This window comes from Marmota monax, unplaced genomic scaffold (genome assembly GCF_021218885.2).
Source record: "Marmota monax isolate L192 unplaced genomic scaffold, Marmota_monax_Labrador192_F-V1.1 WCK01_AAM20220418_F8-fsc00055, whole genome shotgun sequence".
Classification (NCBI taxonomy): Eukaryota; Metazoa; Chordata; class Mammalia; order Rodentia; family Sciuridae; genus Marmota; species Marmota monax.
In genome coordinates this window covers 9,213,080-9,226,100 of record NW_026695205.1, presented here as the reverse complement: position 1 = coordinate 9,226,100, position 13,021 = coordinate 9,213,080, and the positions used below count along the sequence as shown (strand labels likewise).

General features: G+C 47.6%; 1 long non-coding RNA gene across 3 annotated transcripts; it reads left to right on the top strand.

Moving 5' to 3' along the window:
• The first annotated feature begins 315 nt into the window (after positions 1–315).
• LOC124083514 (uncharacterized) lies at positions 316–4,596 on the top strand. 3 transcript variants are annotated; one of them, XR_006848772.2, is made up of 2 exons: positions 316–1,228; positions 2,596–4,596. It is a non-coding gene; the product is annotated as an uncharacterized LOC124083514 (long non-coding RNA). The 3 variants fall into 3 exon arrangements; XR_006848771.2 differs by having other exon boundaries at positions 2,591–4,596; XR_006848770.2 differs by having other exon boundaries at positions 316–1,388; positions 2,591–4,596.
• Positions 4,597–13,021: the final 8,425 nt, after the last annotated feature.

Below are 13,021 nucleotides of genomic sequence, written 5' to 3'. Positions count from 1 at the left end.
AAGATGAGCTCACCCTTCACAAGAGCTGCCAGGCCAGAGTTTCCCTCTGCTCCTCTACAAAGTCAGTGATCATCACTATCCAGCCGATTCCTGGGAAGCATGATGTTCCCCAGTGAGAAGAACCAGGGTCAGGAAAGACCTTTAACCCCTCATTTGTTCCTGGGCATTCTTCTGTTCTCTGTGCCAAATACTATCCCATGCTCTTTGCATACACTCCAGTGACATTCGTTGGCCTCATTCCAAACTCTTGCTATGGTTGCTGTGAAATAGTTCCCTCCGGAACTCACAAAAAAGTAGGTGAGGTGGACATATAACGCAGCATTTTATAATTTTCTGTTTTTATAGCAGTGATCATGCGGAAAGAAATACAGTGTCCCGGAGGAAGGTCCCCTTATCTAGGAAGTAGGGGGCAGGGGAGGTGCCGGGGACAGTCTACTGAAGGTGTCACCTGAGAGCTGAGCCTCAGACATGCACCAGCAGAGTGCAGTGGGGCTGTGAGTGTCCAGGAGGACATTAAGCAGAAGGGGGAGGACAGAACACAGGCACAGAAGCTGTGAGCAGTTCCAGGCGAACAGAAACCACAGTGGGCTGAAGGGCAGAGACCAAGACGACGAGGGACCATGGCTGAGACTGAAGATAGGCTGGGCCAGCAGAAGGCACTTGATGGCGGCCTATGCAGACAGACGGAAGTTCACTGAGGAATTCTGGTGGGGGAGTGAGCGGTAAGACTGAGCTCTGATGTATTTCTCATAGTGCACCTACTCCAGGAGAATGGGGCGGGGGTGTGGGGTTGAAACCGGCTCCGCCAGAAGGTGCTGTTAGAACTCTCCACTCGGCACAGGAGGGGTGCAGCCCGAGTGCGATGACCCACCGCGGAGCTCTCCCTGACGGGGCCCTCGGGGGTGAGTCAGCTCTACCCAGGAAATGCTGCTTCTTCAACCTCCACTGAACTTGAAAAACGTCTGCTTGGTTTTCCTTCTAGGAGCCACGGTTAGCCCATTTCTCACTGCAAGCTAAAGGGCATTGGCAAAGGTCAGACGTCTCTTCCTGCCTCATCTTGGCCACCGACTGGCTGTCAGTCATCAGAACCACCTTCCAGTTCCTCGCCCACAACTGGATTGGAACGGATGGTCTTAGTTCTGTTCAAACAGGAAACGTCCAGGAAGTCGACACTTATTTTTTAATCTTCAAAGATACAAAAGTACCACTCCATATCTTCCTTCTCAGTGTGAGTAGGAAGAGAAAGTGAACACGTATGACCATTAAACTTCACAGCCTGCAGCATGAACAGTGCATGTAAACACACTCGCGGCGCCTACTAAGCAGCACGGAATGCATTTCTGTGTGTGCTAAACTAACTACCCAGACTGCCCTTATGTGCCAACAGAGTGAGTCAAGTTTAGTTTTCTTAACTTTAATTTTCTAAAAGTCTTCTTTACTTAAATAATTGTCTGATTGGATCTGTAATTTTGAAGATGGTGAAAACTGGCTAAAGGCTTTAGTTAAAAAAAAAGATACAAAATTCTCACTGAAATGCTGTTAACATTTAAGCTGTCAATAATGACTGTTTGAAATGTTCTATTGGGTAGAAAGCAAGAGGTCAAAGCTAAAATGACAGTGTGTCCCAGGTACGTGCCTCATGGTTATTATCACAGATTTCACAACGGGCAGTGAGTTGGAATGCCCACTGCTTTGTGAAACCTGGTTGTAATGCCAGGACTGCTGACGGCAATAAAAGGTCAGCTTTCACGTTCAAGTGGAAACAATCCCTGCTCAGGCCTGGGCTGCTCTTCCTCTTGAAGAGATTTGAAGAGTGACTCTATTGCTTGACATAGGAACCCAGCCACGAGTGACAGTTCACACTTAGGGTCTTTCGCTTTGTTCTGGCACAACTTTCTGCCCAGCTTGTCAGATCCACCCCAGTCACTAAAATGGACAAAATAAATAGTACAACAAGATGCCGTCTTGGCCAGGGTGTGATGTCTTGGAGCACGTGCTCCTCTCACAAAGTGGAAGCCCGGATCTCATTCCCCATCCTTGTCCATCTGTCAGTCTACCTGTCCATCAGGACACCCACGGCTGTGTTCTTGGCTGTCCACCCAGGTGACAGCAGTCTTCCTTGAACTGAAGGGATGTAGGAGGCACATTCAGGTGAAACACTTGAGCAATAAGCGGAAGTTCTCTGTGAGGAGCCTGTGATAGGAAACAAGAACTCAGGTGGTCTGCACCCGTGTGCAGGCGGCCCTCAGACTGCCCCTGGCCGGCAGAAGACCAGGGAAATGCCTGCCTAGGAGAGAACCCGCTGGCCGCTGGCTGAGAGCAGGCAAGGGCTGCTTCCAGGAGGGGCAGCTCTCATGCTGCTGGTGGCGGGGAGGGACTTCGGATACTCATGCAAACCTCTGGGGCCTACAAAGCTGGGTATATTCTGAACCTGTCCGGACCTGGTAGGGAGCCTGGCTGTTGGGCCCTTGCATTTCTTTAAAGTGACATGACAACACATCCCTGTCTCCAATCTGAAACTGGCCACTTGGGGTGGTCGCTTTCCAGTTGCTATGACAACAACTGACTGCAGTGGTTTTGTGTTTGGCAGGGCAGGTGGCAGCTTGGAGCTGAGAGCAGGGGCCACTGAGACAGGGGAGCAGCCTGAGAAGCTCCCACAGCACCCACCGCCATGTTTGGGGGTCTCCCAAGTGAGCTGCATTCATCCAGGGACAAAGACATTGACTGGCCTCAGGATGAGATGATCAGGATGCTGTTTACATTGATCTACATCTGGTTTCTGTTTTGTATATTTTGTGAAATATGTAACATTGTTACAATTGTAAAAGTACTATAAATAAATATGTATGTTAAATGGGGGGACAACTTAAAACACTTTTATCACTGGGGTGCATAATCAAGGACATTCCCAGGTCCCGGTGCTGTGCCTCAGGCCAGTGCACGCGTTGTTGGAGGAGGCCTGTCTGTGCCTCACATTCTAAGTTCTGGGGTTTGTCCACGTTTATTGTTATCAATCATCTCTGTGACAGCCCACCTGTATCTAAGGTAACCATAGGCTGTTGTTGTTTCATAGGAGCTAGCTTTTCATAGGTAGATTTAATTTTAAAAATATTATAGAGGAAGGTACAACTTATCTGAGGCTCTTATCTGGTTGGAGTGGCATTAGGAGTTTGCAGGGGAGTGAAGATTGATTAGCTGCTGAAAGCTTCAGTATTTCCTGGGTTACTTTAAAGGGATTTATTTTATCTGTATTTGCTGTAAACATAAAATCAGAAATGAAACATGAGTGTGTGTGTGTGTGTGTGCACGCATATGTGTGTAGTATATAGTATACATCCAGTATATATCTAGTATATATATATAGTGTTGTATATAGTATTTGGTAGTCTAGAGAGCAGGAAAAGAATAAAAACAAAACAAAGCAAAACCACCCAAGCACATAAACATAAATCCCGCATGAATAGGTGCTATTATTTGTAGACGTAAATCTCAAGACATCTATTTTGGAATATTACTAAAATAGAGTAATGTTTCAATGGAATTCATTTCCAATTATCTGCACTCCAATGGTTCTAACACTATGTCCTAGATCCTGATAAACTGCTCCAAAGGCCTCCTTGGCTTACCAGTGTAGACAGTCCTAAAGGTAAACATGTTCTAATCAGTGCCTTTATTTAAAATTGGAAGGGAATGTACAGGAATATGGAGAAAAGCAATGTGATTGTAATAGGGTGATAGAATTATACATATTTTTCCTTTAGCATTTTTTCTTTGAATGTGGTGTCATAAAAGTCTGACCAAATAAAACAGTAAGTAAAATGGAGGCCTTTGAGATACAACCTATAGCTGATGGTCAATATAGAATGTGGATTTATTCCCAGCAGAGAGAAGACACTCCTTACAGTTACGAGGTCACTGTACATACTCCATGAAAACCGAAATCTAAGGTCACTGTATGCGTCACATATGGCTTTGGGGATAAAACCTGATACCAGCCGCTGTGAGAAGCAGCCAGGTTGTCACCATGTCTCTTCAGTGAGCGAGCCAAGCCCGGCCTGTCTGCCAGGAGCTGCTCCCTGTCTGAGGCCAGGACTCTGCCTGGGAGGCTCCGAAAGCTCTCCTAGGACTGTCACTCAGCATCTTGGATGTCAATAGATGCCTCAAACGCAGCATGTCAAAGAGGATGTGCAGTCTGTCCCCTCCCTGCCCCAGAGCCTGCGGTATGCATGGCCTACCTCCTCCGCCTTTCAGCAGAGTGAACCCAAACCTCGGAGCTGCTCATCTCCGCTCCAACACTTGAGTAATTCATGAGGTAGCCGTGAGAACGCCACTGCCAAAACGGGTCCAGACCCTGCCGCCTCCCTCCCCACAAAGCAAGAGTCCCAAGATGAGCCCCACCCCTGTCACCAACGTCTGGAGGCTTTGCCTTCCTTGGCAGAACCTGACTTTTATTTCTGAATTATTACAACTGCTGACTGAACTAAAAATTCAAAACTTCACTGCAATAATCTGTTTTGTAAATTCACTGTATTTGTCAAATAGCTACTGGTTTTGCCACACGGCCATAATCTTCCCTTAATAAACTTGTATAACATGTTGCAGTGTCTTAATTTTAACAATTCCAGTATAGAACTTTTTTGATTTACTAATGTAGTAATGATGCTTATCTTTCTATGTATAGAGGAGTACCCTGCTAATAAGAAAACCACATATATGTGTGTGTGTGTATAAAATCTTATGTACCAAAGAAATACTCCAACTGAAGGGAGAATACTGTTTTAGACAAAAATCCCCTACAGCCAGGTGTGGTGGCACATGCCTGTAATCCCAGCAGCTCCGGGAGGCTGAGACAGGAGGATTGCAAGTTCGAGCCTCAGCAATTTAGCAAGACCCTAAGGAACTTAGCAAGACTCTGTCTCAAAATAAAAAAGAAGGGTTGCGGGTGTGGCTCAGTGGTAAAGCACACTGAGTTCAATTCTCAGTACCAACCAACCAACAAACAAACAATCCCTCGAGCTGTTCTTCTAGAAACATAGCTTCTTTCATGCTACTGATTGAATTTGTGCTTTCCTCTCCGAATACAGAAACAAGACACTCTCGGTGATTCCTCCTTTGGTTCTCCTGGATCATCACCATCTGCCCAAACTCCCATGTTCATGTTTTTCAGTAGATATGAATTCCCTTCCTCCTTCCCAGTACACAGGGTGGCACTAATAGAAGGTTCACCTTTCCCTCCACGGGAGGCTCAGTGTCGTCTTCAGCTCTGTGTTCTCGCTGAGTTTCCTCGATGTTCTCACTTTTCTATGCCAGCAGGAGCAGGCTGGGTTCTTCCCCTTATCCACATGACCAAGAGGCACGCAGGAGCCTTGGAACCGGGCTCTGAGCCTTGGCCCTGACGGTGCGACCTTGCTTTGCTGTGCAGGCATGTGAGGGGAGGGAGTTTTCCCCGATTGTCACCACACAAATTACACAAAACCATTGCCATCCTCAGGTGCCTTGCTGCTCGGGAGAGAGGTACAAATGACGGTCCAAGCCCCAGGTCTGCCAGAGGTTATTGATCGGCCACCATGGAGCCGGTTCAATGTGAGGTACTGTCACAGCTTCTCCAGAACCTGATCCTCTCAAAAACCCTGGAAGGTGATGCCATTCCCTTTACATCCATGAAGACAGGGATGGCCATCAGTCACAGGTGGCAGAATTGGGGCCTGGAGCCAGCTCCTCCAGCCCCAAGCCCAGAGTTCCTGGGCATCCGGTCACGTTCTCACCCACAAGCCGCCACCGCAGGTGGGTCCTCCACGCCTCGGAAGCCACCCAAGCAAAGCTCCCCAGCAGCTTGCTGTTAGGTGCAGTTACTGCAGGTGATGTTATTAGCCAGCAGCCTCAGGGGCCACCTGCATCAGACGGGAGGTCCTCACTGTAAGCCCTGTTTAGCTGGGACCACATCCCTCTTCTTGGTGTCCCGGATGACAGTGAGCATAATCTCACCGTCCCGGTCATCAAAAACACCTGCCCACTTCAGCGCTTGGAGTTGCCAAAAGCTGGCTGATGGTCATTGACAATAGTCATTAAAAGTGGAAATGTGTCAGAACAAGAAGCTCAATAAGGCAGAAGAACACTGTGCCACAGTGCACCAAAGACACACAGTGAATTAGGAGACAATCCAACTATGCAGACGACACAGTGCACACACCAGCCATGTTATTACTACACAAACTATGGGAAGAATCCCTTGATCAACACACCAAGTACCTATCAAGGCCCAGAGGTAATGTCATGAGATATTCGGGTCACAGAATGTGTTTATTGAATTTTGTTATATTTGATTAATTAATTTATTTTCAAAGAGAGAGAGGTAGGGAGATGCCAAAAGGGAGGCGATGTGGGCTTGTCTGGTGCAGTTAAAAACGGGTGGCATATTCTGAGACCAGTAGGCCTTACAAAGAAGGGTCCAGGAAAAAAAAAAACAAGACAAAACAAGCCTGTCTTCACATAATATATATTTACTGTAGTTAGGATGGAGACATTTAATAAAGAAAATGAGTATTTTATATGAGGTGTGTGTGTGTGTGTGTGTATTTTTGTTTTGGTGGTGGTTGTCATCTGTTTGTTTTGGGTACTGGGGATTGAACCCAGGGGTGCTCCACCACTGAGCTACATCCCCTGCCCCTTCCATTTTTTTAATTTTAAGACAGTCTGGCCAATGTGCTGTGGTTGGCTTTGAATTGGCAATCCTCCTGCCTCAGCCTCCCAAGTAGTTGGGATTACAGAGATGCATCTCCACGCCCGGTCTCTGTGTGTGTGTGTGTGTGTGTGTGTGTGTGTGTGTGTGTGTTATAGTCAAGATTATAAGTATTCTGGATGAAAACAGAGTACGGAGGACAACAGTCTGGCACCGCATCTGTCAGCCAGCCAAACATTTAGAAAACTCCTACAGCACCTTCCGAAGCCACCTCTGACGCCTTCTTACCGCCCGTTTTGTCCGGGTCTGCCCCGTGCTGGGTGGTCAGAGGCGGCGCCTGCATGTGGAGACTCGGTTTACAACTCAGGAACCTCCCAGCACAGTCCCTCCTCGGACCCCGACCCCCCAGCACTGAGGAGGTGGCCCCGTGCTCAGGTCTCGGAGTGGGCAGCTGCGCCTCAGCTCTGCCAGCCCCCGGTGCCACCGCACAGCTTGGCGCCTGTGCTCCTGTCACGTCCTACTTCCAACGGGGCTGAACTCAGTGGGAAGAATTATTGAGAAAAAATGTTCAGCCTAAATTTCAAGTTCTTTTGACGAAAGTCTGAGCTCCTGGCTCAGTGGAGGCCAGGTGGTCAGCTTCTGCCAGCACCTGCGGAGCCAGGGAGGGCGCGGAGGGAGAGCAAGTCACCCCCGGGGCCTGCGCTCTGCTGCGCTCTGCACCCGCGGCGCTGTCCTGGCCAAGTCTTCCAAGGCTCCCGCTTGGAGAGCTTCCTCAGCCTGAATGGAGTGCTAGTGGACACCTGCTTACTAAGGGACCCCTGGGAAGGTGCCCTGACCGCGCCCCTCTACAGCCGCAGGGACTGGGTCTTTATTCCCTTGGCTGAGGCCGCCGGTGGTGACCTCATCACTGACCAACCCCGGGTGGTCAAACAGCCCAGCTGGATCCGAACTCCCGTGGGGACACCTGTGACCGTGCGGCTGGCGACCCACCCAGGCTGCGGAGAACCGAAGGGTGCCCGCGCGCGTGAGGCACAGGCTGGGCCAGGAGGCAGGCACACGGACGGGCTCCGAGCCTGAGGTGTCGCCTTCCTGTGCCCAGCACGCAACCCGAACACAGCGCGCTGGGGTGTGCCAGCGCCCGCGGAGACGCGCCTTCGGAGATGTGGACGGCAACGTGAGATGGAGCAGAGGAGCCGTGTGCTGACCAGGTCCAAGGGAAGGGGCAAGGGGCGAGCAGGCGAGCCTGTGGCAGGGCTGGCCGGGAACGTGAGAGCAAGGCCCTTCTGCACTCTCTGGCCTCCCCAGTTGGCATGGCAACAGAGACCCAGCACCCCAGGCTGGGTGCAGGCCAGCTGCTGGCACTCCCCCAAGACCCCTCTTCCTTCGGAGCCCCCGGGAGAGGGGCGTGAGCACACACAGCCCATGGGGGCTCCCTAGAGGCTCACGATCCCAGCAGCTCCATGTGGCTGCTCTCCTGGGGGCTGTCTCCTTCCACTCACTGCCCAGTCAGCTGCCCAGAGCTGCCAGCACAAAGCTCCACCGCTGGGGCCTCGGCACAGAGAGGATGCGTCCTCGTCCCATGGATCTGGAGGGCGGAAGGCCAGGTCCAGTGTCAGCAGGGTTGCTTCCTGGCCAGGCCGGTGACTGGAGGATCTGCTCTGGTCTTTCTCTTTGGCTTGCAGATGGCCACACATTATATCATCTTCCTTTATGTCTGTCTCTCAGTATCCAAATTTCTCGTTTTTTATAAAAACGTGAGTCATATTGGACTTTAAAGCCCACCATAGGGACCCCATTTTAACCTATCTATAAAGACCCTATCTTCAAATGGGTCCACATTCAGAGACGTGTTAGATTCCAACTGTATCTTTTTTTTTTGAGAGAGAGACCCAGTTAGACCCATAGCACAAATGATAAGCAATGTTTGGCGGCCTCTCTTTGTATTTCCCTCTGCCATTTTTACCAGGTGCTGTGTTACCAGCTCTCCAATCCATACTCCAAAAACAAGACCACAGGGCTTCAGAGAGACAGAGAAAGGCAAGAGGCTTCCTTTTCACCAACACAATTGTTGACAAGTATAGGTTGAGGTATGGCCAGATAAACACAGATAAATTTCTTTGTACCTTGTTCTGTGAAGAGAGATCACTAAACAGATCTTTCGAGAAAGATCTCCAAGGTTCAAGATGGCCTTAGATGAGCCCCAGACAGAGGGTCTCCACAAGGCAGGTTTCAGGAAGGACATAATCACAGAAAGAGAAAATCATGTTTTTGTATCGTGGAATTGTCGCCTCTCAGCCTTTAAATCTGCACCTTCAGAGGCTTGCAGAGAGAAAGCATCATAGAGTGAGGAGTTTATAAAACCCTGGGCCATGGAGACAGGCAGCCCTAGTTTCAAGTGATGTGCCCACCCTGCCTGGACCCCAGCCCTGCCTCTACTAGCTGTGTGACCATGGACAAGTTACTTAACTTCTCAGACCCTTGCTTTCCTCATCTGTTAAATGGAGATAGACACGAGGTTCACGTTTGCAGTTTAAACTATGAACTTTATAATCTAAAGCATTGTATAATGTACCACATATAGAAGTGTAGTGTGCGGCCTCTGATAGTATTATCATGGTGGATGTAGCAGATGGAGGGTTGAGGTTAGTGATTTTGATCCTTGGCTATACTTGAGTATCACTGGGATGTTATAAAAATCTGAATGTTTAGGCTTGCATCCAGAGTTTACTGAATAAGAATATTTGGAAGATTCTAAAATGCAGCCAAGGTTGAGAGCCACTGATCTAGATTACTTGTTCCAATTTAAATTATACTGTGGGCTAATGAAATATCTACTCGAGCCATTAAATATCCAAAGGCATGCCATACATAGAGGGAAAGCTTCAATGCAATTTCAAGCTCTGTAACTCTATTTAAAACCACTTTGGAACTGAACTGAAATGAAAACCACATTTATCACACTGAGGCATGTTCACTTTGATTGCCAAACACTTTTTAGATATTAGAAATTAAGAAGCTTCTGATGGACGTGCTTAGCAGGCTGATGAGAATCGCCCTGTTGTCATCAGTATTTATATCCATGAACTAGGAAGTCCTGGTGCTTCTCAAACCCCTAACCGTCCAGTCCTTAGAGGTCTGAATACCTTTCCTTTCTCTTCCTCTTCACGTTAACACACCCTCTTCCTTCTGAACTTGCATCAAGGATAGGCTCACTCTTCTGGAATCACTCACAGTCACTTTAGTAAAGCAGATTCACACGAGGAGACCAGAGTGTGAACTTGGGAAGGAATGTAACCCCAAAAGTCTGGGTGGCCCAGGGTCAGCATATACTTGCTAAGCAATCCATAGTTATGGACATGCTTCCAAAGATATGGCCAAATGAAGGAGCCAGGATATGGGTTTAATGCTGTGTCTTCAGAAGGTCAGTATCTTTACAGCATATCCCAGCCCAGCCTCCACGGGACTGATCAGGTCCCTGGAAAAGCCTCAGCCATTTTGGCTGATAGCAAGGAGAGCATGGGGCTGGCTCCTTGGTAAGATTGGCAGGACATGTAACAGAAAGTCCAGCCTCAGATGCCTCATCTACTGGCCTGCCAAGTGGTTAACATCCCCACTTTATGTATTTCTTCGAGTTGGAGATTGAAGACCTCAACAAATGTGCAAAATGTATTTTGGGGTGGAATTAACACCATAAAAAGATCCATCATTAATTCCTCTGGACATATGATTATGTTTATTGATTGGTCAACTATTTAAAAATGTAAAGAATAAATAGAAAATACTGAGGGCCACTGGGAATATAAAGTGTGAGGTACTGTTTTGCTATTTTTGTAAGACAAGAGGAACAGTGGCATTCATGCAGGTATTGCAATGAGCTTGGGAGATAGGCTTCATTGTGCACTGACGTACTGAGCTTAAACAGGAAGTCCCATCACACAGCAAAGGGGTGGGATTAGGTTATCAACTGCCTATGTCTGTCTTGGGCAGGCCGAAGGCCAGTGACCACACTATTAGAGTGGAAAATGAAATAACAAAAGGGGTCAATCCCCACTGTTGGAGGGACGGCTCCCACTATCACACCAGGGAGAAGTGTGGGTAGTGGGGCTATCAGGGGAGGGCTTTGGAGTGTTTGCCACCGTGAAAAGCCTTCAGTGGCTTTCCTTCAGCATGCATAGGGTGACATCCAAGCTTCTTCATGTGGCACCAGTGACCTTCTCTCCCAGGTGCCTCTGACTTCTCCAGCTTTGGTGCCCAGGGATTGCGCTCTTCTTCAGTGTCACCGCTCTGTAATCCCTGGTGACCGCTGACCTTTCCCTCCCGCCGCTTGTCTAACTTCAGGTCATCCTGGAGACTTAATTTGGACATCATTTCCTTCAATGAATCCTTTTCAACTCCCCAGGTCTCAGGAGCCCCTTCTTCCTGTAAATCCTCATATCTGTCTGTCATTACCCCGGGGTATTAGTCCATGTAGTTTCTGTAGACAGAGAGCATGACTTACTCACTGCAGTTCAGGATGATAAATAAACAATTAGACGAATGGATAAATGGATGGAAGGAAGGGAGGGAGGGAGGGAGGAAGGAAGGAAGGAAGGAAGGAAGGAAGGAAGGAAGGATCGCAGGGCTGAATTCTGGACCTTTCCGGAGACTCCTGTGCCTGACTTGGACTAAGATATGGGAGCAGGCAGGTGGAAAGTGAATAACTTGTGTCAGCATTTTGACTGCCCCTAAACTGCTACAGTTAAATCTTAGTTGGAGTTTCAAAAAGCATCTTAAAATATGCCTATTTCTTCAAGTTCTTCCCCTAAAAATGATGTAAATAATTGATACACTCTGTACTTTTTAATATGTAGCTCACTGGTTGTCTCAAGGTCATATTTTTGGTCTTATGTTATGCTTTACATATGAGGTGTCCCCAAAAGTTCATGTGTGAAGCAAGAACATTCAGGGCCGCAGGTCTCAGAAGGGCTTAGGAGCCTCGGGGTTTCTGGGGGACAGAGGTCTGGGAGGCTGTTTGTGAAGGCAGCTCAGACTTAAGGTTCACTCATCCTTCAGAGGCAGGCAGCCACCTTTTCTACTCTGGAAATCAAAGGTTTTCTCCTGAGAGAAGTTAAACTAGAATAGCTGTATGTAGGGGCACCAGGCCCACCTGAGGGCAGAGGGAGACACTTAATGAATTATGAAACAACACCCAGAGCTCGGAGAGTCAAGCTGCGCCCCAGCTGAATTGCATTAGGTGCCTCAGATTTCATTATGAGCTGGGAAGCAAGTATCCTCATTTCAAAATGAGAAGGAAAACAAGAGACAAAAAGAAAAAAACAAAAAGAAAGAGCAAATGATGGAAGAAAATGTTTGCAAACCTTATATATGACAAGGGTTAATATCTAAAGTATTAAAGAACCCTTAGTCCTCAACAGGAAAAAAAAATGGGCAAAGACTTAACTAGACACTTCTCCAAAGAAGACATGCAGATGACCAAGGATATCAATAGACACTTACCCTCACCTATCTCAATGAAATGCAGATCAAAACCACAATGAGATGTGACCTCACATCTATTAGGATGACTACTATTAAAAAAAAAAAAGATAAGGGTTGGCGAGGCTGCAGAGAACAGAGCTGTGCAGGCCCTCCCTGGGGACGGAAATGGTGCAACCACCGTGGGAAACTTTAAAATCCAAACTTAAAGTTCAAAGTATAACTACCATATGATTCAGCAATCCCACTTCTGAGTGGAGCAGAACTGAAATTAGGGTCTCAGAAAGGTGTCTGCTCTCCCTGTTCACTGCAGCATCGTTCCCAACCGCGACATGGAAACAACCTCTGTCCATGAATAAATATGGAAAATGTGACACAAGTGCGTGCCTGGTGTGTGCTGTGCAGAGTGACTCAGGATTACGAGTGTTGGGGGGAATAGGGTTACTTGATAATGGATTGAATAATTGCATATATGCATGTTAACATACACGTGCCATATAGCTCTACCTCTGTATCTGTATCCATGCTCTGTGAAATCAGCCTCCACAGGAAGACAAACATTACAGGATTCACCAGGTGCCCGGGAGAGGGGGGACGCAGCGTTGCTAGTCCAGGTTATCAAGTTTCAGTTACACAAATGAGTAACTTCTAGAGATCTGCTCTACAACGCTGTGTCTGTAAGTACCAATGTTTTATTGTACACTGAACATTTTATTGCAAGGGTAGATCTCATGTTAAACATTCTTACCACAATAAAAGGAATGGACAAAAAAGAAAAAAGAAATTACTTCGAAAAAATAGATAACTCTGCTGGTTGGCAGGAAATGGCAACTTTGAAGACCCAAAATTAATTTATTTAACTAAATA